Here is a 25,143-nt window from a genome sequence, read left to right on the forward strand (position 1 = left end):
TCCCGGGGTGATGAGTGTGGGTGTGCAAGCGTGTGGATGATGCACCTGCGGTGTCCACCCCAGTCTCCCCTGTCTGTCTGCAGGGTACAGGGCACGTCGATCCACTCCAGTCCACTGGTTCTGGGACTTTGAACGGGGAGCCCCCAGCCGCAGGCTGGACACCAGGAGCCTTAACTTTCTCAACTGGCTGTCAGGCCACAACGGCCCAGAATCGAACAGGATTGCTGAGGTGGGGTTGCTTTGGGCTTGCACACAGTTGGTGGTTGATGTTGGAGTTCTTGGCTGCTCATGGGAGGGTTGGGAGCCTGGTCAGCCCCTGGCTGACCTTGCTCGTGTTGCCTGCAGATCATCAGCGAAGACGTGTGGGACGATCCCCTGAAGTACTACCTCAGGGAGGAAGGTTCGTCCATGAGAGACAACTGACAGAAACACATGTGGTGATGGGGTCTGGAGGTAGGCCCCGTAGGGACAGCCGAATAGTAGCTGGGACACAGTACTTTCTTTCGCAAGTGGGGATGCTCAGGCTCATGCAAACTGGCTGCAGAGCCAGAGCCTGAGTCAAGCATGTAGCAGGTGACTTGCTGAGACTGGGGGCTGGGGGGGACTCGGTGTGTCCGAGAGCGCAGTAAGTCCCCCTCCAGTCAGCTGTGGTGGCAGCGCGAGAGTCCTAGGTGATACGACTAGAGGCAGGGTGAATTAAGTGCCTGTGTCAGAATCATCTGTCCTTGGGTCCTGCCATTCCCCCGGCGTCCTTCCTCTCACTGAGTTTGAGAATGCCTGGGCCCTTCACTTCCGCCCCTTAACCTAGGATGGCCTGTCATTGAAAGGGCGTCCTGTCCAGGGCCCCAGTGCACCTGTGCGCTGACTTTGGGATCTTGTGTGAATTTCCACATCCAATACTCTGATCTCACCAGCACCACACCTGCTGAGCTTGAAGTTGCTTCAGGGAAAATCCGGACGTCTCTGGGAGGAGGTGGACAGGGAGCCCCAAGGGCAGGACATGGTGCCTAGTGACACCATCTCCGTCATTGCTGGACACGGGTCTTCGGCTCCTGAAACCCCTGTGTTCCCTGTTTGCGTCCGTGTCCACGTGCCAAGCATGTGTGTGTGTACACGCGTGTGCTTGTGTCACCTGTCTTTATGCGGGGGTGTGTGTGTGTGTCCGGCCCAGGGCGGACGCAGAGATGAAGGCGACGGGAGAGGAGGTGACGAGCGACCAGAAGAGGAGGCACGAGGCGTCCCCAGGCTGACGGAGGTTGGTCACCGACTCTCCGCATGACCGTATCCGGGATGGGAATGAGGAAAAGATGGCCAGTGATACCTGCGGACCGTGGCTCGAGAAATCCGCAATTAGACCAAATCCAAAACACGCTCGCCACTTCTAACTTGTGGTTGTGTGTGCTTGGACCAGGGAGAGGGAAGTGCATGGTCTGAGGATTCCGCGAGGGCAAATCAGGTGGGGCGGGGCTTTGAAACCGCTGCCTGAGGAGCCCTCAGTCCATGGGGACGTGGGCCGGCCTCTGGAAATGGTGGGCGAGGGTACGGCTGGACCCGGGGTGGAGAGGAGGCCAAGTTCCTGTAGAGAAGAGCAGAGACCCGAAGGAGAAAGAGGCACAGATTGCCTGCTGCACTGGGGACTTGTTCCACACACGGAAGAAGGAGACCCGGGAGGGCCCTGGGCCAGTGCTGCCCAGGATCAGCCCATCGGCCCGCACGCTGTCTCCACGAGGGTGGCACACACTGGCATGATGCGAAACACAACGCAAGATGTGCTAAGCTAGGCTGTCCGTGCAAAACCACAGGCACGCGAGGAGAGACAGGGTGTGAGCGTGGCAGACGTCCAGGCATTTCCAGCCTCCTCGGCAGGGCAGAAAGGCGAGGGAGGCGCAGGTGTGGGTGTACGTGTGCGTCCCTCTGCCGGAGTGTGCCTGTGAGGGAGGGAAGAGGGAGGAAGCAAGGACGGTGGGCTACTTGCATGTGCCAAGGGACCTCGGGAGAATGGCAGACAGGGAAGCCCCTGGGGGCGGTTGAGAGCCTGCTGGTGGATTTCAGGGCCCAGGGGCTAGGCATTAGCGGCCCTGCCAAAGACACCCCATGGGTCGTGCTCCAAGTCCTGACGTGAATTCCTTCCTTCCTCTGGGGTCTTGCCCCCGGCTGTGGGGGGGGGGGTGCCAGAGGTGCTAAGGGGCGCGTCTGCCCCAGACGGAGGTTTCTGGCAGTGTCGCTGGAGCAGAATCTCTGATTCTGTCGTAGGGCATCTGCACCAGATGACACTCAGAGGCACCCTGCCTTCCAGGTGACCGTCTTGGATGTCCCCGGGCCCAAGCGGGGACTGGCTTCCTTGGCATGTGGGCTGTGTAGGCAAGCAGGGATGCCTGACTGTCGGGAATTCTAGCTGGGCCTAATGAGAGCAACTGAAAGAGAGTCTTGGCATTTAGCAAAGCAGTGAGGCCCGGGTGGTACAAGGCCTCTTGGTGCCTTTGAGGTAGCAAAGCTGCTTTCTGCCCAGGGAGGCATGAGCTGTGGGCCCAGACAGGGCCGGGTGCCCAGGGCAGCATCGGTTCAGGGACTGAGTGCGTCTGGGTAGTGTTAAAGAGAAGGGACGGCGTGTAGGGTTGCCGCCTTACCTTTACGGCCTCAGGTTCCGTGCCTTGTATCGGAAGAGTGCCTGTATCCACGTGCTCCTTCTTCACAAGATTGGATCAGACCCAGGCCTGTCACAGTCTCTTGGGGCCCTTGCAGGCCCGGGCGTCTCTTTGGCCTTTTCCTGCTACAGGGAGACAGGGAGACAGGTGCACTCAGCAAGCTACACAGGTGGGAAGCACAGGGGCCTCACTCGGAGTGTTGTGGGCCCTGACGGCTGGTGGGCTAGCAACAGGGCCACGCCATTGACAAGGAACGACCTAGATAGATGCACACGGAGAAAGCGGTTCTCCAAGTCAGCGGAGGCCAGCGCTCCTTGTTTTCTGGTTCCCTGAGGGAAGGCACAGACAATGGATCCGGCCAACGTGACTGGTACTGTGAAGCTGTCCAAGGTGATGGGAGAAGGCAGAACACAGGCGCCTGTCACTCAGCTGGCCACAGCGAGCAAATCCTGGGTCCTGCCCTTGCCCAAACCCCCGACAAATACTCCTGAGCGCACATCTCGGTTCCTGCACCGAACCAGGCCAGGTCCTGCACTTCTTCAAGCCCCCGACCGACACTCCTGGGCCAGCATCGGACTCTCAGGCTTGTTCCTGGCCTTAGTCAAGCCCCCGGAACACATTCCTGAGCCCACAACGCGCTCTGTACCCCTGAACTACGGTGTGTCCTCCCCTTGTTCAAGCCCCCAGGAAACACTACTGAGCCCGCATCTCACTCGCTGCATTGAACCTGGCTGGCTCCTTGTCTTGTTCAAGCCCCCGACAGATACTCCGGAACCCACATCTCGGTCCCTGCACTGATCCCGGCTGGGTGCTGCCCTTGTTCCCGACCCCGACAAATACTCCTGAGCCCACATCTCGGGCCCTGCACTGAATCGGGTGGGCCCTGCCCATCTTCCAGCCCCGACAAACTCTCCTGAGCCCACATCCCGGTCCCTGCACTGAAGCAGGCTGGGTGCTTCCCATGTTCAAGCCCCGACAAGCACTCCTGAGCCCACATCTCGGGCCCTGCACCGACCCAGTCTGGGTCCTGCCCTTGTTCAAGCCGCTGAACAAATACCCCTGAGCCGGCTTCTCTGTCCCTGCCGTGAACCAGGCCAGGAGCTGCACGTGTTGAAGCCACTGACCAACACTTCTGGGCCTGCATCTGATTCTCAGGCTGGTTCCTGGCCTGAGGTAAGCCCCCAGCAAACAGTATTGAGGCCACAGCTGGCTCCCTGCTCCTGAACTCAACTAAGGTGTGACCTCCCCTTGTTCAACCACCCTCCCCCCCCCCACCCCCCAGGAAACACCACTGTGCCCGCATCTCACTCGCTGCATTGAACCAGGCTGGGTCCTGCGCTTGTTCAAACCCCCGACAAATCCTCCTGAGCCCACCCCTCGGTCCCTGCACTGAACCAGGCTGGATCCTCCCTTTGTTCAAGCCCCTGACAAACACACCTGACACCACCTCTCGGTCCCGTCATCGAGCCAGGCTGGGTCCTGCCCATGATCAAGCAGCCGATAAACACTCCTTGGAGCACATCTCGGTCCCTGCACTGATCCAGGCTGGATCCTGCCCTTGTTCATCCCGACAGACACTCCCGAGGCCACAGCACAGTCCCTGCCATGACCCAGGCTGGGTCCTGCCTTTGTTCAAGCCCCCGACAAACACTCTTGAGCCCACATCTCGGTCCATGCAACTGAATCGGGTCGGCCCTGCCCATGCCCAAGCTCTTTGTAGAACGCATATATCGTGTGTCAGGACTATAGGATGGCTGGTTTAGCTTGATCCTCTTGCTGCTCCAGGCCCCACAGGCTTGGGCCACAGGGCAGGCTAGGATGTGTTCTCACATGGAGAACAGAACCACTTTGAAAGGGCCTCCATAGGGTCGATGGCAGCCGTGCATGTCTCCGACACCGGTGAGTCGTGGGACTTAACGGGGAGCTGTCCTTAGCGTCTCCCTGGCCGGCATTCGCACAAGGTTCAGGGGGGGTCCCTCATGCCAGCAGAGCGGGCCTCGTTTCTCCCTCTGCGCACAGTGTGGCCACGGCACCTCAGGCTTGTGCAGCTTTCACGTCGGCCCAGCGAGGGAGGGAGGGTCGCCCGTCCCCTTCTGCGCTTCAGCAGTGACCGCCCACTGTTGGCTTTCAAGGTCGAGAAAGCACTCTCCGAACGTGTGGACTAAAACCCTCTGAACTCCCACCGGTGAAACTCACTCAGGACGAGAAGGGCTTGCCTTCACGCCAAGGATAAGCGTCTCTTCTGAGCGCTGGTGTCCACAGAGTTGCAGACGGCAACAGCACTACTTAGAGAGACGGAGACACACAGACACCAGCGCCTGCTACACACGCGGAAGGATTGCCCAACACAGTGCTATGCCAGAAGCAAAGATACAGAGACACAGAGCGAGCGCTGTACACTAAGGCGCTGGTGTTCCCGAACAGTGGAGATCCACTGTAGCACTGTAGGTGGGGTTCTTCCCTACTCCCCTAGCATCCGGACAGCAGCAGGCTCTCTGTCCCTTGAAGAAAAGTATCCAGCCCCTTGGCACCCCTGCGTATCCCTTGGATACTCAGGGAGAGCTCTCAGTTATTGCCAGTCCCAGGGGACACAGGAGTGTGCGGTTCGGATGGCGGAGCAGGAACCCGTGCTTGGAATTTCCAGAGCCAGGTCAATGACAGCGCCTGGGGCTAGCCCGGCCACATGCAAAACCCTGTCCCTCCCTGGAGCAGAATCTGGCCACGTGGGGGCGCTGGAGCAGCACAGGAACCCCGGAAGATGCCCTCCGGTCTGGGGGGGTGTCCATAAGAGTGCCGCCCACTACCCTGTCGGCCATTGGTCTAGATTTGGGCCAGCAGTCTGTGCATGGCTCACAGCCTAGGCCCCCGCCTGTTCGCCGGATCTCCTAGGGCCCGTTCACCCCGTCCTGCGTTTCTGGCACCCCTTTCTTCGGCCTCACGCCAACACCCCCACACACCAGCCCCCGCCTTCTGACAATCCCCCTCACTCCCCGCCCCCAAAAGAGCTAGTCGGTCCCACAGGTTTACTGCAGCCTGGGCCGCCATTACGCCCCACTTGTTGTGCTCTTATGTCGCGTCCCTTCGCCTCTGCCCCAGCTCGGGGTCATCGCCAAGGCCAAGAGGAACGTGAGAGGCGGTCAGAGGAAGGCGGGAGCGTCCCGGGACCCCGCACCTTCCAAGTTGTGAGCCCAGGTACTCAGGGGGCAGGGCCCCGCCCCCACCCCCCCTCCCCCACCCCGCAGCCTGCCGTCGTGATGCAGTGCGCAGCTGGGACCTTGTCACCAGCAGTTGTCACGCCAGGCCAAGAGGCCACCCTCTTCAGGGTGGAGGCGGTGGAGGAGGGCGAGGCCCTGGTGGACGGAGACGTGGCGGGGATCGGGCGGGAGTTCCAGCTGCTTGCGGAAGACATCGTGGAGGAGGTGGAGGTTGTGGCGGATGAGGAGCAGGAACAGCGGCCCTCCCAGGAGCTAGAGGAGAAGACGGTGGAGGAGCAGGGCCAGGAAAGGCCCGGAGGCCCTTGTGAGCGCCAGGAGCTGGATGCCCTGCAGGCACTGGCCGCCCTGCAGGTAGAACTGAGCTCTGAGCGTGAGCAAAACCGCAGGGCTTACGTTCAGTTCATGCGCAAGAACCATCAGAGGAGGAAGCGTCACTTGGCTCGGAGGAGCGCCATCATCCAGGGCATCCCTGGCTTCTGGGCCAAAGCTGTATCCTTTGCGCTGCTCCTTGGGGTCCGCTGCTCAGGAGGACGAGGAAGGGGAGAAGGGGCAGGAGCAGGCGGAGGGGGTGGAGGCGAGGGCACAGGAAGGGCGCCGGAGGCCACTGAAGGAAATGTGGTCCTGGGCAATTGGCAGGCTCCAAAGGCACAGCCGAGTAGGGCCTGGGCAGGGCCACAGGTGGACGTGTCGCAGCCATGCCTTTGAGTGTCTCCTTCAGGCCTGCATCTGAGGAGGCGCAGCCCCCGAGGCCTCTAAGTCAACATTGACCAGAGACGGTACACAAGAGCAGCGTTCGCAGACAGTTATTGGTGTAAATGTGGGTGATCCCGGCACATTGCTGGGGCATGTGAGTCATTCACACACACACGCACACACGCACACGCACACGCACACGCACACACACACACACGTACACATAAACACACACACACATACCCAAGAAGCCCTTTACTTTCAGACACGGTTTGTCACAAGGACTGCAAGTCTGACCGTATAAGCAGTGACAGGCCGCTACCCAGCATACACAGGTCTGGAGGAGCAGAGTAGCGGTCAGAAACAGCCCCTGCTTGGGGAATGCAGATGCACACCATCCCAAGGGAACCAGAGCCATGAGCGTGTCTGATGGTATGGCAGGTCCTGAGGATATCAGCAGTGGCCGGGCAAGAGGCAGTGCCCGCCAAGCTCCTTGCAGATGCGTGTTCCAGTATCCTTGTTCCACCCCAGACTAGGGCTGATGCTCCTGGCTCTTCTTGGCCGGCATGTGGCCTGAATGGCTCCTTGACCTAAAGCAGATTATGAGCCACCCTCAAGTCTCCGTCCTGATCAGCGACCAAGATCAAGACTTTCTCGGCTACATGATGGACTTGAAGGTCAGTGAGGGAGACTGAGGAAGGGTGGGTATGGGACCTGGCGGGGAGTGGGAGGAACGTGTTAGCCATGTTCCTGTGCTGTGAGACTTTGGAGAGGCATCGGGGAAGCTGATCATGCCTGCCTTGGAGGCAAGCTGAGGCCCCTAGAAGCTTGCACCTTTTCCCTCCTCGCTATCCTGGCAGGTGCAGGTGCGGAGCCATCCGCCGTCCCGCTGCAAGCTGATCTTTTCCTTTCGGGACAACCCCTACTTCTTGAACTCGGTGATCATTAAGGAGTATTACCTTGACATCACTGGTAAAAGGTGGCTCCCGGGGTGATGAGTGTGGGTGTGCAAGCGTGTGGATGATGCACCTGCGGTGTCCACCCCAGTCTCCCCTGTCTGTCTGCAGGGTACAGGGCACGTCGATCCACTCCAGTCCACTGGTTCTGGGACTTTGAACGGGGAGCCCCCAGCCGCAGGCTGGACACCAGGAGCCTTAACTTTCTCAACTGGCTGTCAGGCCACAACGGCCCAGAATCGAACAGGATTGCTGAGGTGGGGTTGCTTTGGGCTTGCACACAGTTGGTGGTTGATGTTGGAGTTCTTGGCTGCTCATGGGAGGGTTGGGAGCCTGGTCAGCCCCTGGCTGACCTTGCTCGTGTTGCCTGCAGATCATCAGCGAAGACGTGTGGGACGATCCCCTGAAGTACTACCTCAGGGAGGAAGGTTCGTCCATGAGAGACAACTGACAGAAACACATGTGGTGATGGGGTCTGGAGGTAGGCCCCGTAGGGACAGCCGAATAGTAGCTGGGACACAGTACTTTCTTTCGCAAGTGGGGATGCTCAGGCTCATGCAAACTGGCTGCAGAGCCAGAGCCTGAGTCAAGCATGTAGCAGGTGACTTGCTGAGACTGGGGGCTGGGGGGGACTCGGTGTGTCCGAGAGCGCAGTAAGTCCCCCTCCAGTCAGCTGTGGTGGCAGCGCGAGAGTCCTAGGTGATACGACTAGAGGCAGGGTGAATTAAGTGCCTGTGTCAGAATCATCTGTCCTTGGGTCCTGCCATTCCCCCGACGTCCTTCCTCTCACTGAGTTTGAGAATGCCTGGGCCCTTCACTTCCGCCCCTTAACCTAGGATGGCCTGTCATTGAAAGGGCGTCCTGTCCAGGGCCCCAGTGCACCTGTGCGCTGACTTTGGGATCTTGTGTGAATTTCCACATCCAATACTCTGATCTCACCAGCACCACACCTGCTGAGCTTGAAGTTGCTTCAGGGAAAATCCGGACGTCTCTGGGAGGAGGTGGACAGGGAGCCCCAAGGGCAGGACATGGTGCCTAGTGACATCATCTCCGTCATTGCTGGACACGGGTCTTCGGCTCCTGAAACCCCTGTGTTCCCTGTTTGCGTCCGTGTCCACGTGCCAAGCATGTGTGTGTGTACACGCGTGTGCTTGTGTCACCTGTCTTTATGCGGGGGTGTGTGTGTGTGTCCGGCCCAGGGCGGACGCAGAGATGAAGGCGACGGGAGAGGAGGTGACGAGCGACCAGAAGAGGAGGCACGAGGCGTCCCCAGGCTGACGGAGGTTGGTCACCGACTCTCCGCATGACCGTATCCGGGATGGGAATGAGGAAAAGATGGCCAGTGATACCTGCGGACCGTGGCTCGAGAAATCCGCAATTAGACCAAATCCAAAACACGCTCGCCACTTCTAACTTGTGGTTGTGTGTGCTTGGACCAGGGAGAGGGAAGTGCATGGTCTGAGGATTCCGCGAGGGCAAATCAGGTGGGGCGGGGCTTTGAAACCGCTGCCTGAGGAGCCCTCAGTCCATGGGGACGTGGGCCGGCCTCTGGAAATGGTGGGCGAGGGTATGGCTGGACCCGGGGTGGAGAGGAGGCCAAGTTCCTGTAGAGAAGAGCAGAGACCCGAAGGAGAAAGAGGCACAGATTGCCTGCTGCACTGGGGACTTGTTCCACACACGGAAGAAGGAGACCCGGGAGGGCCCTGGGCCAGTGCTGCCCAGGATCAGCCCATCGGCCCGCACGCTGTCTCCACGAGGGTGGCACACACTGGCATGATGCGAAACACAACGCAAGATGTGCTAAGCTAGGCTGTCCGTGCAAAACCACAGGCACGCGAGGAGAGACAGGGTGTGAGCGTGGCAGACGTCCAGGCATTTCCAGCCTCCTCGGCAGGGCAGAAAGGCGAGGGAGGCGCAGGTGTGGGTGTACGTGTGCGTCCCTCTGCCGGAGTGTGCCTGTGAGGGAGGGAAGAGGGAGGAAGCAAGGACGGTGGGCTACTTGCATGTGCCAAGGGACCTCGGGAGAATGGCAGACAGGGAAGCCCCTGGGGGCGGTTGAGAGCCTGCTGGTGGATTTCAGGGCCCAGGGGCTAGGCATTAGCGGCCCTGCCAAAGACACCCCATGGGTCGTGCTCCAAGTCCTGACGTGAATTCCTTCCTTCCTCTGGGGTCTTGCCCCCGGCTGTGGGGGGGGGGGGTGCCAGAGGTGCTAAGGGGCGCGTCTGCCCCAGACGGAGGTTTCTGGCAGTGTCGCTGGAGCAGAATCTCTGATTCTGTCGTAGGGCATCTGCACCAGATGACACTCAGAGGCACCCTGCCTTCCAGGTGACCGTCTTGGATGTCCCCGGGCCCAAGCGGGGACTGGCTTCCTTGGCATGTGGGCTGTGTAGGCAAGCAGGGATGCCTGACTGTCGGGAATTCTAGCTGGGCCTAATGAGAGCAACTGAAAGAGAGTCTTGGCATTTAGCAAAGCAGTGAGGCCCGGGTGGTACAAGGCCTCTTGGTGCCTTTGAGGTAGCAAAGCTGCTTTCTGCCCAGGGAGGCATGAGCTGTGGGCCCAGACAGGGCCGGGTGCCCAGGGCAGCATCGGTTCAGGGACTGAGTGCGTCTGGGTAGTGTTAAAGAGAAGGGACGGCGTGTAGGGTTGCCGCCTTACCTTTACGGCCTCAGGTTCCGTGCCTTGTATCGGAAGAGTGCCTGTATCCACGTGCTCCTTCTTCACAAGATTGGATCAGACCCAGGCCTGTCACAGTCTCTTGGGGCCCTTGCAGGCCCGGGCGTCTCTTTGGCCTTTTCCTGCTACAGGGAGACAGGGAGACAGGTGCACTCAGCAAGCTACACAGGTGGGAAGCACAGGGGCCTCACTCGGAGTGTTGTGGGCCCTGACGGCTGGTGGGCTAGCAACAGGGCCACGCCATTGACAAGGAACGACCTAGATAGATGCACACGGAGAAAGCGGTTCTCCAAGTCAGCGGAGGCCAGCGCTCCTTGTTTTCTGGTTCCCTGAGGGAAGGCACAGACAATGGATCCGGCCAACGTGACTGGTACTGTGAAGCTGTCCAAGGTGATGGGAGAAGGCAGAACACAGGCGCCTGTCACTCAGCTGGCCACAGCGAGCAAATCCTGGGTCCTGCCCTTGCCCAAACCCCCGACAAATACTCCTGAGCGCACATCTCGGTTCCTGCACCGAACCAGGCCAGGTCCTGCACTTCTTCAAGCCCCCGACCGACACTCCTGGGCCAGCATCGGACTCTCAGGCTTGTTCCTGGCCTTAGTCAAGCCCCCGGAACACATTCCTGAGCCCACAACGCGCTCTGTACCCCTGAACTACGGTGTGTCCTCCCCTTGTTCAAGCCCCCAGGAAACACTACTGAGCCCGCATCTCACTCGCTGCATTGAACCTGGCTGGCTCCTTGTCTTGTTCAAGCCCCCGACAGATACTCCGGAACCCACATCTCGGTCCCTGCACTGATCCCGGCTGGGTGCTGCCCTTGTTCCCGACCCCGACAAATACTCCTGAGCCCACATCTCGGGCCCTGCACTGAATCGGGTGGGCCCTGCCCATCTTCCAGCCCCGACAAACTCTCCTGAGCCCACATCCCGGTCCCTGCACTGAAGCAGGCTGGGTGCTTCCCATGTTCAAGCCCCGACAAGCACTCCTGAGCCCACATCTCGGGCCCTGCACCGACCCAGTCTGGGTCCTGCCCTTGTTCAAGCCGCTGAACAAATACCCCTGAGCCGGCTTCTCTGTCCCTGCCGTGAACCAGGCCAGGAGCTGCACGTGTTGAAGCCACTGACCAACACTTCTGGGCCTGCATCTGATTCTCAGGCTGGTTCCTGGCCTGAGGTAAGCCCCCAGCAAACAGTATTGAGGCCACAGCTGGCTCCCTGCTCCTGAACTCAACTAAGGTGTGACCTCCCCTTGTTCAACCACCCTCCCGCCCCCCCACCCCCCAGGAAACACCACTGTGCCCGCATCTCACTCGCTGCATTGAACCAGGCTGGGTCCTGCGCTTGTTCAAACCCCCGACAAATCCTCCTGAGCCCACCCCTCGGTCCCTGCACTGAACCAGGCTGGATCCTCCCTTTGTTCAAGCCCCTGACAAACACACCTGACACCACCTCTCGGTCCCGTCATCGAGCCAGGCTGGGTCCTGCCCATGATCAAGCAGCCGATAAACACTCCTTGGAGCACATCTCGGTCCCTGCACTGATCCAGGCTGGATCCTGCCCTTGTTCATCCCGACAGACACTCCCGAGGCCACAGCACAGTCCCTGCCATGACCCAGGCTGGGTCCTGCCTTTGTTCAAGCCCCCGACAAACACTCTTGAGCCCACATCTCGGTCCATGCAACTGAATCGGGTCGGCCCTGCCCATGCCCAAGCTCTTTGTAGAACGCATATATCGTGTGTCAGGACTATAGGATGGCTGGTTTAGCTTGATCCTCTTGCTGCTCCAGGCCCCACAGGCTTGGGCCACAGGGCAGGCTAGGATGTGTTCTCACATGGAGAACAGAACCACTTTGAAAGGGCCTCCATAGGGTCGATGGCAGCCGTGCATGTCTCCGACACCGGTGAGTCGTGGGACTTAACGGGGAGCTGTCCTTAGCGTCTCCCTGGCCGGCATTCGCACAAGGTTCAGGGGGGGTCCCTCATGCCAGCAGAGCGGGCCTCGTTTCTCCCTCTGCGCACAGTGTGGCCACGGCACCTCAGGCTTGTGCAGCTTTCACGTCGGCCCAGCGAGGGAGGGAGGGTCGCCCGTCCCCTTCTGCGCTTCAGCAGTGACCGCCCACTGTTGGCTTTCAAGGTCGAGAAAGCACTCTCCGAACGTGTGGACTAAAACCCTCTGAACTCCCACCGGTGAAACTCACTCAGGACGAGAAGGGCTTGCCTTCACGCCAAGGATAAGCGTCTCTTCTGAGCGCTGGTGTCCACAGAGTTGCAGACGGCAACAGCACTACTTAGAGAGACGGAGACACACAGACACCAGCGCCTGCTACACACGCGGAAGGATTGCCCAACACAGTGCTATGCCAGAAGCAAAGATACAGAGACACAGAGCGAGCGCTGTACACTAAGGCGCTGGTGTTCCCGAACAGTGGAGATCCACTGTAGCACTGTAGGTGGGGTTCTTCCCTACTCCCCTAGCATCCGGACAGCAGCAGGCTCTCTGTCCCTTGAAGAAAAGTATCCAGCCCCTTGGCACCCCTGCGTATCCCTTGGATACTCAGGGAGAGCTCTCAGTTATTGCCAGTCCCAGGGGACACAGGAGTGTGCGGTTCGGATGGCGGAGCAGGAACCCGTGCTTGGAATTTCCAGAGCCAGGTCAATGACAGCGCCTGGGGCTAGCCCGGCCACATGCAAAACCCTGTCCCTCCCTGGAGCAGAATCTGGCCACGTGGGGGCGCTGGAGCAGCACAGGAACCCCGGAAGATGCCCTCCGGTCTGGGGGCGTGTCCATAAGAGTGCCGCCCACTACCCTGTCGGCCATTGGTCTAGATTTGGGCCAGCAGTCTGTGCATGGCTCACAGCCTAGGCCCCCGCCTGTTCGCCGGATCTCCTAGGGCCCGTTCACCCCGTCCTGCGTTTCTGGCACCCCTTTCTTCGGCCTCACGCCAACACCCCCACACACCAGCCCCCGCCTTCTGACAATCCCCCTCACTCCCCGCCCCCAAAAGAGCTAGTCGGTCCCACAGGTTTACTGCAGCCTGGGCCGCCATTACGCCCCACTTGTTGTGCTCTTATGTCGCGTCCCTTCGCCTCTGCCCCAGCTCGGGGTCACCGCCAAGGCCAAGAGGAACGTGAGAGGCGGTCAGAGGAAGGCGGGAGCGTCCCGGGACCCCGCACCTTCCAAGCTGTGAGCCCAGGTACTCAGGGGGCAGGGCCCCGCCCCCACCCCCCCTCCCCCACCCCGCAGCCTGCCGTCGTGATGCAGTGCGCAGCTGGGACCTTGTCACCAGCAGTTGTCACGCCAGGCCAAGAGGCCACCCTCTTCAGGGTGGAGGCGGTGGAGGAGGGCGAGGCCCTGGTGGACGGAGACGTGGCGGGGATCGGGCGGGAGTTCCAGCTGCTTGCGGAAGACATCGTGGAGGAGGTGGAGGTTGTGGCGGATGAGGAGCAGGAACAGCGGCCCTCCCAGGAGCTAGAGGAGAAGACGGTGGAGGAGCAGGGCCAGGAAAGGCCCGGAGGCCCTTGTGAGCGCCAGGAGCTGGATGCCCTGCAGGCACTGGCCGCCCTGCAGGTAGAACTGAGCTCTGAGCGTGAGCAAAACCGCAGGGCTTACGTTCAGTTCATGCGCAAGAACCATCAGAGGAGGAAACGTCACTTGGCTCGGAGGAGCGCCATCATCCAGGGCATCCCTGGCTTCTGGGCCAAAGCTGTATCCTTTGCGCTGCTCCTTGGGGTCCGCTGCTCAGGAGGACGAGGAAGGGGAGAAGGGGCAGGAGCAGGCGGAGGGGGTGGAGGCGAGGGCACAGGAAGGGCGCCGGAGGCCACTGAAGGAAATGTGGTCCTGGGCAATTGGCAGGCTCCAAAGGCACAGCCGAGTAGGGCCTGGGCAGGGCCACAGGTGGACGTGTCGCAGCCATGCCTTTGAGTGTCTCCTTCAGGCCTGCATCTGAGGAGGCGCAGCCCCCGAGGCCTCTAAGTCAACATTGACCAGAGACGGTACACAAGAGCAGCGTTCGCAGACAGTTATTGGTGTAAATGTGGGTGATCCCGGCACATTGCTGGGGCATGTGAGTCATTCACACACACACGCACACACGCACACGCACACGCACACGCACACACACACACACGTACACATAAACACACACACACATACCCAAGAAGCCCTTTACTTTCAGACACGGTTTGTCACAAGGACTGCAAGTCTGACCGTATAAGCAGTGACATGCCGCTACCCAGCATACACAGGTCTGGAGGAGCAGAGTAGCGGTCAGAAACAGCCCCTGCTTGGGGAATGCAGATGCACACCATCCCAAGGGGCCCAGAGCCATGAGCGTGTCTGATGGTATGGCAGGTCCTGAGGATATCAGCAGTGGCCGGGCAAGAGGCAGTGCCCGCCAAGCTCCTTGCAGATGCGTGTTCCAGTATCCTTGTTCCACCCCAGACTAGGGCTGATGCTCCTGGCTCTTCTTGGCCGGCATGTGGCCTGAATGGCTCCTTGACCTAATGCAGATTATGAGCCACCCTCAAGTCTCCGTCCTGATCAGCGACCAAGATCAAGACTTTCTCGGCTACATGATGGACTTGAAGGTCAGTGAGGGAGACTGAGGAAGGGTGGGTATGGGACCTGGCGGGGAGTGGGAGGAACGTGTTAGCCATGTTCCTGTGCTGTGAGACTTTGGAGAGGCATCGGGGAAGCTGATCATGCCTGCCTTGGAGGCAAGCTGAGGCCCCTAGAAGCTTGCACCTTTTCCCTCCTCGCTATCCTGGCAGGTGCAGGTGCGGAGCCATCCGCCGTCCTGCTGCAAGCTGATCTTTTCCTTTCGGGACAACCCCTACTTCTTGAACTCGGTGATCATTAAGGAGTATTACCTTGACATCACTGGTAAAAGGTGGCTCCCGGGGTGATGAGTGTGGGTGTGCAAGCGTGTGGATGATGCACCTGCGGTGTCCACCCCAGTCTCCCCTGTCTGTCTGCAGGGTACAGGGCACGTCGATCCACTCCAGTCCACTGGTTCTGGGACTTTGAACGGGGAGCCCCCAGCCGCAGGCTGGACACCAGGAGCCTTAACTTTCTCAACTGGCTGTCAGGCCACAACGGCCCAGAATCGAACAGGATTGCTGAGGTGGGGTTGCTTTGGGCTTGCACACAGTTGGTGGTTGATGTTGGAGTTCTTGGCTGCTCATGGGAGGGTTGGGAGCCTGGTCAGCCCCTGGCTGACCTTGCTCGTGTTGCCTGCAGATCATCAGCGAAGACGTGTGGGACGATCCCCTGAAGTACTACCTCAGGGAGGAAGGTTCGTCCATGAGAGACAACTGACAGAAACACATGTGGTGATGGGGTCTGGAGGTAGGCCCCGTAGGGACAGCCGAATAGTAGCTGGGACACAGTACTTTCTTTCGCAAGTGGGGATGCTCAGGCTCATGCAAACTGGCTGCAGAGCCAGAGCCTGAGTCAAGCATGTAGCAGGTGACTTGCTGAGACTGGGGGCTGGGGGGGACTCGGTGTGTCCGAGAGCGCAGTAAGTCCCCCTCCAGTCAGCTGTGGTGGCAGCGCGAGAGTCCTAGGTGATACGACTAGAGGCAGGATGAATTAAGTGCCTGTGTCAGAATCATCTGTCCTTGGGTCCTGCCATTCCCCCGGCGTCCTTCCTCTCACTGAGTTTGAGAATGCCTGGGCCCTTCACTTCCGCCCCTTAACCTAGGATGGCCTGTCATTGAAAGGGCGTCCTGTCCAGGGCCCCAGTGCACCTGTGCGCTGACTTTGGGATCTTGTGTGAATTTCCACATCCAATACTCTGATCTCACCAGCACCACACCTGCTGAGCTTGAAGTTGCTTCAGGGAAAATCCGGACGTCTCTGGGAGGAGGTGGACAGGGAGCCCCAAGGGCAGGACATGGTGCCTAGTGACACCATCTCCGTCATTGCTGGACACGGGTCTTCGGCTCCTGAAACCCCTGTGTTCCCTGTTTGCGTCCGTGTCCACGTGCCAAGCATGTGTGTGTGTACACGCGTGTGCTTGTGTCACCTGTCTTTATGCGGGGGTGTGTGTGTGTGTCCGGCCCAGGGCGGACGCAGAGATGAAGGCGACGGGAGAGGAGGTGACGAGCGACCAGAAGAGGAGGCACGAGGCGTCCCCAGGCTGACGGAGGTTGGTCACCGACTCTCCGCATGACCGTATCCGGGATGGGAATGAGGAAAAGATGGCCAGTGATACCTGCGGACCGTGGCTCGAGAAATCCGCAATTAGACCAAATCCAAAACACGCTCGCCACTTCTAACTTGTGGTTGTGTGTGCTTGGACCAGGGAGAGGGAAGTGCATGGTCTGAGGATTCCGCGAGGGCAAATCAGGTGGGGCGGGGCTTTGAAACCGCTGCCTGAGGAGCCCTCAGTCCATGGGGACGTGGGCCGGCCTCTGGAAATGGTGGGCGAGGGTATGGCTGGACCCGGGGTGGAGAGGAGGCCAAGTTCCTGTAGAGAAGAGCAGAGACCCGAAGGAGAAAGAGGCACAGATTGCCTGCTGCACTGGGGACTTGTTCCACACACGGAAGAAGGAGACCCGGGAGGGCCCTGGGCCAGTGCTGCCCAGGATCAGCCCATCGGCCCGCACGCTGTCTCCACGAGGGTGGCACACACTGGCATGATGCGAAACACAACGCAAGATGTGCTAAGCTAGGCTGTCCGTGCAAAACCACAGGCACGCGAGGAGAGACAGGGTGTGAGCGTGGCAGACGTCCAGGCATTTCCAGCCTCCTCGGCAGGGCAGAAAGGCGAGGGAGGCGCAGGTGTGGGTGTACGTGTGCGTCCCTCTGCCGGAGTGTGCCTGTGAGGGAGGGAAGAGGGAGGAAGCAAGGACGGTGGGCTACTTGCATGTGCCAAGGGACCTCGGGAGAATGGCAGACAGGGAAGCCCCTGGGGGCGGTTGAGAGCCTGCTGGTGGATTTCAGGGCCCAGGGGCTAGGCATTAGCAGCCCTGCCAAAGACACCCCATGGGTCGTGCTCCAAGTCCTGACGTGAATTCCTTCCTTCCTCTGGGGTCTTGCCCCCGGCTGTGGGGGGGGGGGTGCCAGAGGTGCTCAGGGGCGCGTCTGCCCCAGACGGAGGTTTCTGGCAGTGTCGCTGGAGCAGAATCTCTGATTCTGTCGTAGGGCATCTGCACCAGATGACACTCAGAGGCACCCTGCCTTCCAGGTGACCGTCTTGGATGTCCCCGGGCCCAAGCGGGGACTGGCTTCCTTGGCATGTGGGCTGTGTAGGCAAGCAGGGATGCCTGACTGTCGGGAATTCTAGCTGGGCCTAATGAGAGCAACTGAAAGAGAGTCTTGGCATTTAGCAAAGCAGTGAGGCCCGGGTGGTACAAGGCCTCTTGGTGCCTTTGAGGTAGCAAAGCTGCTTTCTGCCCAGGGAGGCATGAGCTGTGGGCCCAGACAGGGCCGGGTGCCCAGGGCAGCATCGGTTCAGGGACTGAGTGCGTCTGGGTAGTGTTAAAGAGAAGGGACGGCGTGTAGGGTTGCCGCCTTACCTTTACGGCCTCAGGTTCCGTGCCTTGTATCGGAAGAGTGCCTGTATCCACGTGCTCCTTCTTCACAAGATTGGATCAGACCCAGGCCTGTCACAGTCTCTTGGGGCCCTTGCAGGCCCGGGCGTCTCTTTGGCCTTTTCCTGCTACAGGGAGACAGGGAGACAGGTGCACTCAGCAAGCTACACAGGTGGGAAGCACAGGGGCCTCACTCGGAGTGTTGTGGGCCCTGACGGCTGGTGGGCTAGCAACAGGGCCACGCCATTGACAAGGAACGACCTAGATAGATGCACACGGAGAAAGCGGTTCTCCAAGTCAGCGGAGGCCAGCGCTCCTTGTTTTCTGGTTCCCTGAGGGAAGGCACAGACAATGGATCCGGCCAACGTGACTGGTACTGTGAAGCTGTCCAAGGTGATGGGAGAAGGCAGAACACAGGCGCCTGTCACTCAGCTGGCCACAGCGAGCAAATCCTGGGTCCTGCCCTTGCCCAAACCCCCGACAAATACTCCTGAGCGCACATCTCGGTTCCTGCACCGAACCAGGCCAGGTCCTGCACTTCTTCAAGCCCCCGACCGACACTCCTGGGCCAGCATCGGACTCTCAGGCTTGTTCCTGGCCTTAGTCAAGCCCCCGGAACACATTCCTGAGCCCACAACGCGCTCTGTACCCCTGAACTACGGTGTGTCCTCCCCTTGTTCAAGCCCCCAGGAAACACTACTGAGCCCGCATCTCACTCGCTGCATTGAACCTGGCTGGCTCCTTGTCTTGTTCAAGCCCCCGACAGATACTCCGGAACCCACATCTCGGTCCCTGCACTGATCCCGGCTGGGTGCTGCCCTTGTTCCCGACCCCGACAAATACTCCTGAGCCCACATCTCGGGCCCTGCACTGAATCGGGTGGGCCCTGCCCATCTTCCAGCCCCGACAAACTCTCCTGAGCCCACATCCCGGTCCCTGCACTGAAGCAGGCTGGGTGCTTCCCATGTTCAAGCCCCGACAAGCACTCCTGAGCCCACATCTCGGGCCCTGCACCGACCCAGTCTGGGTCCTGCCCTTGTTCAAGCCGCTGAACAAATACCCCTGAGCCGGCTTCTCTGTCCCTGCCGTGAACCAGGCCAGGAGCTGCACGTGTTGAAGCCACTGACCAACACTTCTGGGCCTGCATCTGATTCTCAGGCTGGTTCCTGGCCTGAGGTAAGCCCCCAGCAAACAGTATTGAGGCCACAGCTGGCTCCCTGCTCCTGAACTCAACTAAGGTGTGACCTCCCCTTGTTCAACCACCCTCCCCCCCCCCCACCCCCCAGGAAACACCACTGTGCCCGCATCTCACTCGCTGCATTGAACCAGGCTGGGTCCTGCGCTTGTTCAAACCCCCGACAAATCCTCCTGAGCCCACCCCTCGGTCCCTGCACTGAACCAGGCTGGATCCTCCCTTTGTTCAAGCCCCTGACAAACACACCTGACACCACCTCTCGGTCCCGTCATCGAGCCAGGCTGGGTCCTGCCCATGATCAAGCAGCCGATAAACACTCCTTGGAGCACATCTCGGTCCCTGCACTGATCCAGGCTGGATCCTGCCCTTGTTCATCCCGACAGACACTCCCGAGGCCACAGCACAGTCCCTGCCATGACCCAGGCTGGGTCCTGCCTTTGTTCAAGCCCCCGACAAACACTCTTGAGCCCACATCTCGGTCCATGCAACTGAATCGGGTCGGCCCTGCCCATGCCCAAGCTCTTTGTAGAACGCATATATCGTGTGTCAGGACTATAGGATGGCTGGTTTAGCTTGATCCTCTTGCTGCTCCAGGCCCCACAGGCTTGGGCCACAGGGCAGGCTAGGATGTGTTCTCACATGGAGAACAGAACCACTTTGAAAGGGCCTCCATAGGGTCGATGGCAGCCGTGCATGTCTCCGACACCGGTGAGTCGTGGGACTTAACGGGGAGCTGTCCTTAGCGTCTCCCTGGCCGGCATTCGCACAAGGTTCAGGGGGGGTCCCTCATGCCAGCAGAGCGGGCCTCGTTTCTCCCTCTGCGCACAGTGTGGCCACGGCACCTCAGGCTTGTGCAGCTTTCACGTCGGCCCAGCGAGGGAGGGAGGGTCGCCCGTCCCCTTCTGCGCTTCAGCAGTGACCGCCCACTGTTGGCTTTCAAGGTCGAGAAAGCACTCTCCGAACGTGTGGACTAAAACCCTCTGAACTCCCACCGGTGAAACTCACTCAGGACGAGAAGGGCTTGCCTTCACGCCAAGGATAAGCGTCTCTTCTGAGCGCTGGTGTCCACAGAGTTGCAGACGGCAACAGCACTACTTAGAGAGACGGAGACACACAGACACCAGCGCCTGCTACACACGCGGAAGGATTGCCCAACACAGTGCTATGCCAGAAGCAAAGATACAGAGACACAGAGCGAGCGCTGTACACTAAGGCGCTGGTGTTCCCGAACAGTGGAGATCCACTGTAGCACTGTAGGTGGGGTTCTTCCCTACTCCCCTAGCATCCGGACAGCAGCAGGCTCTCTGTCCCTTGAAGAAAAGTATCCAGCCCCTTGGCACCCCTGCGTATCCCTTGGATACTCAGGGAGAGCTCTCAGTTATTGCCAGTCCCAGGGGACACAGGAGTGTGCGGTTCGGATGGCGGAGCAGGAACCCGTGCTTGGAATTTCCAGAGCCAGGTCAATGACAGCGCCTGGGGCTAGCCCGGCCACATGCAAAACCCTGTCCCTCCCTGGAGCAGAATCTGGCCACGTGGGGGCGCTGGAGCAGCACAGGAACCCCGGAAGATGCCCTCCGGTCTGGGGGCGTGTCCATAAGAGTGCCGCCCACTACCCTGTCGGCCATTGGTCTAGATTTGGGCCAGCAGTCTGTGCATGGCTCACAGCCTAGGCCCCCGCCTGTTCGCTGGATCTCCTAGGGCCCGTTCACCCCGTCCTGCGTTTCTGGCACCCCTTTCTTCGGCCTCACGCCAACACCCCCACACACCAGCCCCCGCCTTCTGACAATCCCCCTCACTCCCCGCCCCCAAAAGAGCTAGTCGGTCCCACAGGTTTACTGCAGCCTGGGCCGCCATTACGCCCCACTTGCTGTGCTCTTATGTCGCGTCCCTTCGCCTCTGCCCCAGCTCGGGGTCACCGCCAAGGCCAAGAGGAACGTGAGAGGCGGTCAGAGGAAGGCGGGAGCGTCCCGGGACCCCGCACCTTCCAAGCTGTGAGCCCAGGTACTCAGGGGGCAGGGCCCCGCCCCCACCCCCCCTCCCCCACCCCGCAGCCTGCCGTCGTGATGCAGTGCGCAGCTGGGACCTTGTCACCAGCAGTTGTCACGCCAGGCCAAGAGGCCACCCTCTTCAGGGTGGAGGCGGTGGAGGAGGGCGAGGCCCTGGTGGACGGAGACGTGGCGGGGATCGGGCGGGAGTTCCAGCTGCTTGCGGAAGACATCGTGGAGGAGGTGGAGGTTGTGGCGGATGAGGAGCAGGAACAGCGGCCCTCCCAGGAGCTAGAGGAGAAGACGGTGGAGGAGCAGGGCCAGGAAAGGCCCGGAGGCCCTTGTGAGCGCCAGGAGCTGGATGCCCTGCAGGCACTGGCCGCCCTGCAGGTAGAACTGAGCTCTGAGCGTGAGCAAAACCGCAGGGCTTACGTTCAGTTTATGCGCAAGAACCATCAGAGGAGGAAACGTCACTTGGCTCGGAGGAGCGCCATCATCCAGGGCATCCCTGGCTTCTGGGCCAAAGCTGTATCCTTTGCGCTGCTCCTTGGGGTCCGCTGCTCAGGAGGACGAGGAAGGGGAGAAGGGGCAGGAGCAGGCGGAGGGGGTGGAGGCGAGGGCACAGGAAGGGCGCCGGAGGCCACTGAAGGAAATGTGGTCCTGGGCAATTGGCAGGCTCCAAAGGCACAGCCGAGTAGGGCCTGGGCAGGGCCACAGGTGGACGTGTCGCAGCCATGCCTTTGAGTGTCTCCTTCAGGCCTGCATCTGAGGAGGCGCAGCCCCCGAGGCCTCTAAGTCAACATTGACCAGAGACGGTACACAAGAGCAGCGTTCGCAGACAGTTATTGGTGTAAATGTGGGTGATCCCGGCACATTGCTGGGGCATGTGAGTCATTCACACACACACGCACACACGCACACGCACACGCACACGCACACACACACACACGTACACATAAACACACACACACATACCCAAGAAGCCCTTTACTTTCAGACACGGTTTGTCACAAGGACTGCAAGTCTGACCGTATAAGCAGTGACAGGCCGCTACCCAGCATACACAGGTCTGGAGGAGCAGAGTAGCGGTCAGAAACAGCCCCTGCTTGGGGAATGCAGATGCACACCATCCCAAGGGAACCAGAGCCATGAGCGTGTCTGATGGTATGGCAGGTCCTGAGGATATCAGCAGTGGCCGGGCAAGAGGCAGTGCCCGCCAAGCTCCTTGCAGATGCGTGTTCCAGTATCCTTGTTCCACCCCAGACTAGGGCTGATGCTCCTGGCTCTTCTTGGCCGGCATGTGGCCTGAATGGCTCCTTGACCTAAAGCAGATTATGAGCCACCCTCAAGTCTCCGTCCTGATCAGCGACCAAGATCAAGACTTTCTCGGCTACATGATGGACTTGAAGGTCAGTGAGGGAGACTGAGGAAGGGTGGGTATGGGACCTGGCGGGGAGTGGGAGGAACGTGTTAGCCATGTTCCTGTGCTGTGAGACTTTGGAGAGGCATCGGGGAAGCTGATCATGCCTGCCTTGGAGGCAAGCTGAGGCCCCTAGAAGCTTGCACCTTTTCCCTCCTCGCTATCCTGGCAGGTGCAGGTGCGGAGCCATCCGCCGTCCCGCTGCAAGCTGATCTTTTCCTTTCGGGACAACCCCTACTTCTTGAACTCGGTGATCATTAAGGAGTATTACCTTGACATCACTGGTAAAAGGTGGCTCCCGGGGTGATGAGTGTGGGTGTGCAAGCGTGTGGATGATGCACCTGCGGTGTCCACCCCAGTCTCCCCTGTCTGTCTGCAGGGTACAGGGCACGTCGATCCACTCCAGTCCACTGGTTCTGGGACTTTGAACGGGGAGCCCCCAGCCGCAGGCTGGACACCAGGAGCCTTAACTTTCTCAACTGGCTGTCAGGCCACAACGGCCCAGAATCGAACAGGATTGCTGAGGTGGGGTTGCTTTGGGCTTGCACACAGTTGGTGGTTGATGTTGGAGTTCTTGGCTGCTCATGGGAGGGTTGGGAGCCTGGTCAGCCCCTGGCTGACCTTGCTCGTGTTGCCTGCAGATCATCAGCGAAGACGTGTGGGACGATCCCCTGAAGTACTACCTCAGGGAGGAAGGTTCGTCCATGAGAGACAACTGACAGAAACACATGTGGTGATGGGGTCTGGAGGTAGGCCCCGTAGGGACAGCCGAATAGTAGCTGGGACACAGTACTTTCTTTCGCAAGTGGGGATGCTCAGGCTCATGCAAACTGGCTGCAGAGCCAGAGCCTGAGTCAAGCATGTAGCAGGTGACTTGCTGAGACTGGGGGCTGGGGGGGACTCGGTGTGTCCGAGAGCGCAGTAAGTCCCCCTCCAGTCAGCTGTGGTGGCAGCGCGAGAGTCCTAGGTGATACGACTAGAGGCAGGGTGAATTAAGTGCCTGTGTCAGAATCATCTGTCCTTGGGTCCTGCCATTCCCCCGGCGTCCTTCCTCTCACTGAGTTTGAGAATGCCTGGGCCCTTCACTTCCGCCCCTTAACCTAGGATGGCCTGTCATTGAAAGGGCGTCCTGTCCAGGGCCCCAGTGCACCTGTGCGCTGACTTTGGGATCTTGTGTGAATTTCCACATCCAATACTCTGATCTCACCAGCACCACACCTGCTGAGCTTGAAGTTGCTTCAGGGAAAATCCGGACGTCTCTGGGAGGAGGTGGACAGGGAGCCCCAAGGGCAGGACATGGTGCCTAGTGACACCATCTCCGTCATTGCTGGACACGGGTCTTCGGCTCCTGAAACCCCTGTGTTCCCTGTTTGCGTCCGTGTCCACGTGCCAAGCATGTGTGTGTGTACACGCGTGTGCTTGTGTCACCTGTCTTTATGCGGGGGTGTGTGTGTGTGTCCGGCCCAGGGCGGACGCAGAGATGAAGGCGACGGGAGAGGAGGTGACGAGCGACCAGAAGAGGAGGCACGAGGCGTCCCCAGGCTGACGGAGGTTGGTCACCGACTCTCCGCATGACCGTATCCGGGATGGGAATGAGGAAAAGATGGCCAGTGATACCTGCGGACCGTGGCTCGAGAAATCCGCAATTAGACCAAATCCAAAACACGCTCGCCACTTCTAACTTGTGGTTGTGTGTGCTTGGACCAGGGAGAGGGAAGTGCATGGTCTGAGGATTCCGCGAGGGCAAATCAGGTGGGGCGGGGCTTTGAAACCGCTGCCTGAGGAGCCCTCAGTCCATGGGGACGTGGGCCGGCCTCTGGAAATGGTGGGCGAGGGTATGGCTGGACCCGGGGTGGAGAGGAGGCCAAGTTCCTGTAGAGAAGAGCAGAGACCCGAAGGAGAAAGAGGCACAGATTGCCTGCTGCACTGGGGACTTGTTCCACACACGGAAGAAGGAGACCCGGGAGGGCCCTGGGCCAGTGCTGCCCAGGATCAGCCCATCGGCCCGCACGCTGTCTCCACGAGGGTGGCACACACTGGCATGATGCGAAACACAACGCAAGATGTGCTAAGCTAGGCTGTCCGTGCAAAACCACAGGCACGCGAGGAGAGACAGGGTGTGAGCGTGGCAGACGTCCAGGCATTTCCAGCCTCCTCGGCAGGGCAGAAAGGCGAGGGAGGCGCAGGTGTGGGTGTACGTGTGCGTCCCTCTGCCGGAGTGTGCCTGTGAGGGAGGGAAGAGGGAGGAAGCAAGGACGGTGGGCTACTTGCATGTGCCAAGGGACCTCGGGAGAATGGCAGACAGGGAAGCCCCTGGGGGCGGTTGAGAGCCTGCTGGTGGATTTCAGGGCCCAGGGGCTAGGCATTAGCGGCCCTGCCAAAGACACCCCATGGGTCGTGCTCCAAGTCCTGACGTGAATTCCTTCCTTCCTCTGGGGTCTTGCCCCCGGCTGTGGGGGGGGGGGTGCCAGAGGTGCTAAGGGGCGCGTCTGCCCCAGACGGAGGTTTCTGGCAGTGTCGCTGGAGCAGAATCTCTGATTCTGTCGTAGGGCATCTGCACCAGATGACACTCAGAGGCACCCTGCCTTCCAGGTGACCGTCTTGGATGTCCCCGGGCCCAAGCGGGGACTGGCTTCCTTGGCATGTGGGCTGTGTAGGCAAGCAGGGATGCCTGACTGTCGGGAATTCTAGCTGGGCCTAATGAGAGCAACTGAAAGAGAGTCTTGGCATTTAGCAAAGCAGTGAGGCCCGGGTGGTACAAGGCCTCTTGGTGCCTTTGAGGTAGCAAAGCTGCTTTCTGCCCAGGGAGGCATGAGCTGTGGGCC

The sequence above is a fragment of the Bos taurus genome, chromosome Y (genome assembly GCF_002263795.3).
Source record: "Bos taurus isolate L1 Dominette 01449 registration number 42190680 breed Hereford chromosome Y, ARS-UCD2.0, whole genome shotgun sequence".
NCBI lineage: Eukaryota > Metazoa > Chordata > Mammalia > Artiodactyla > Bovidae > Bos > Bos taurus.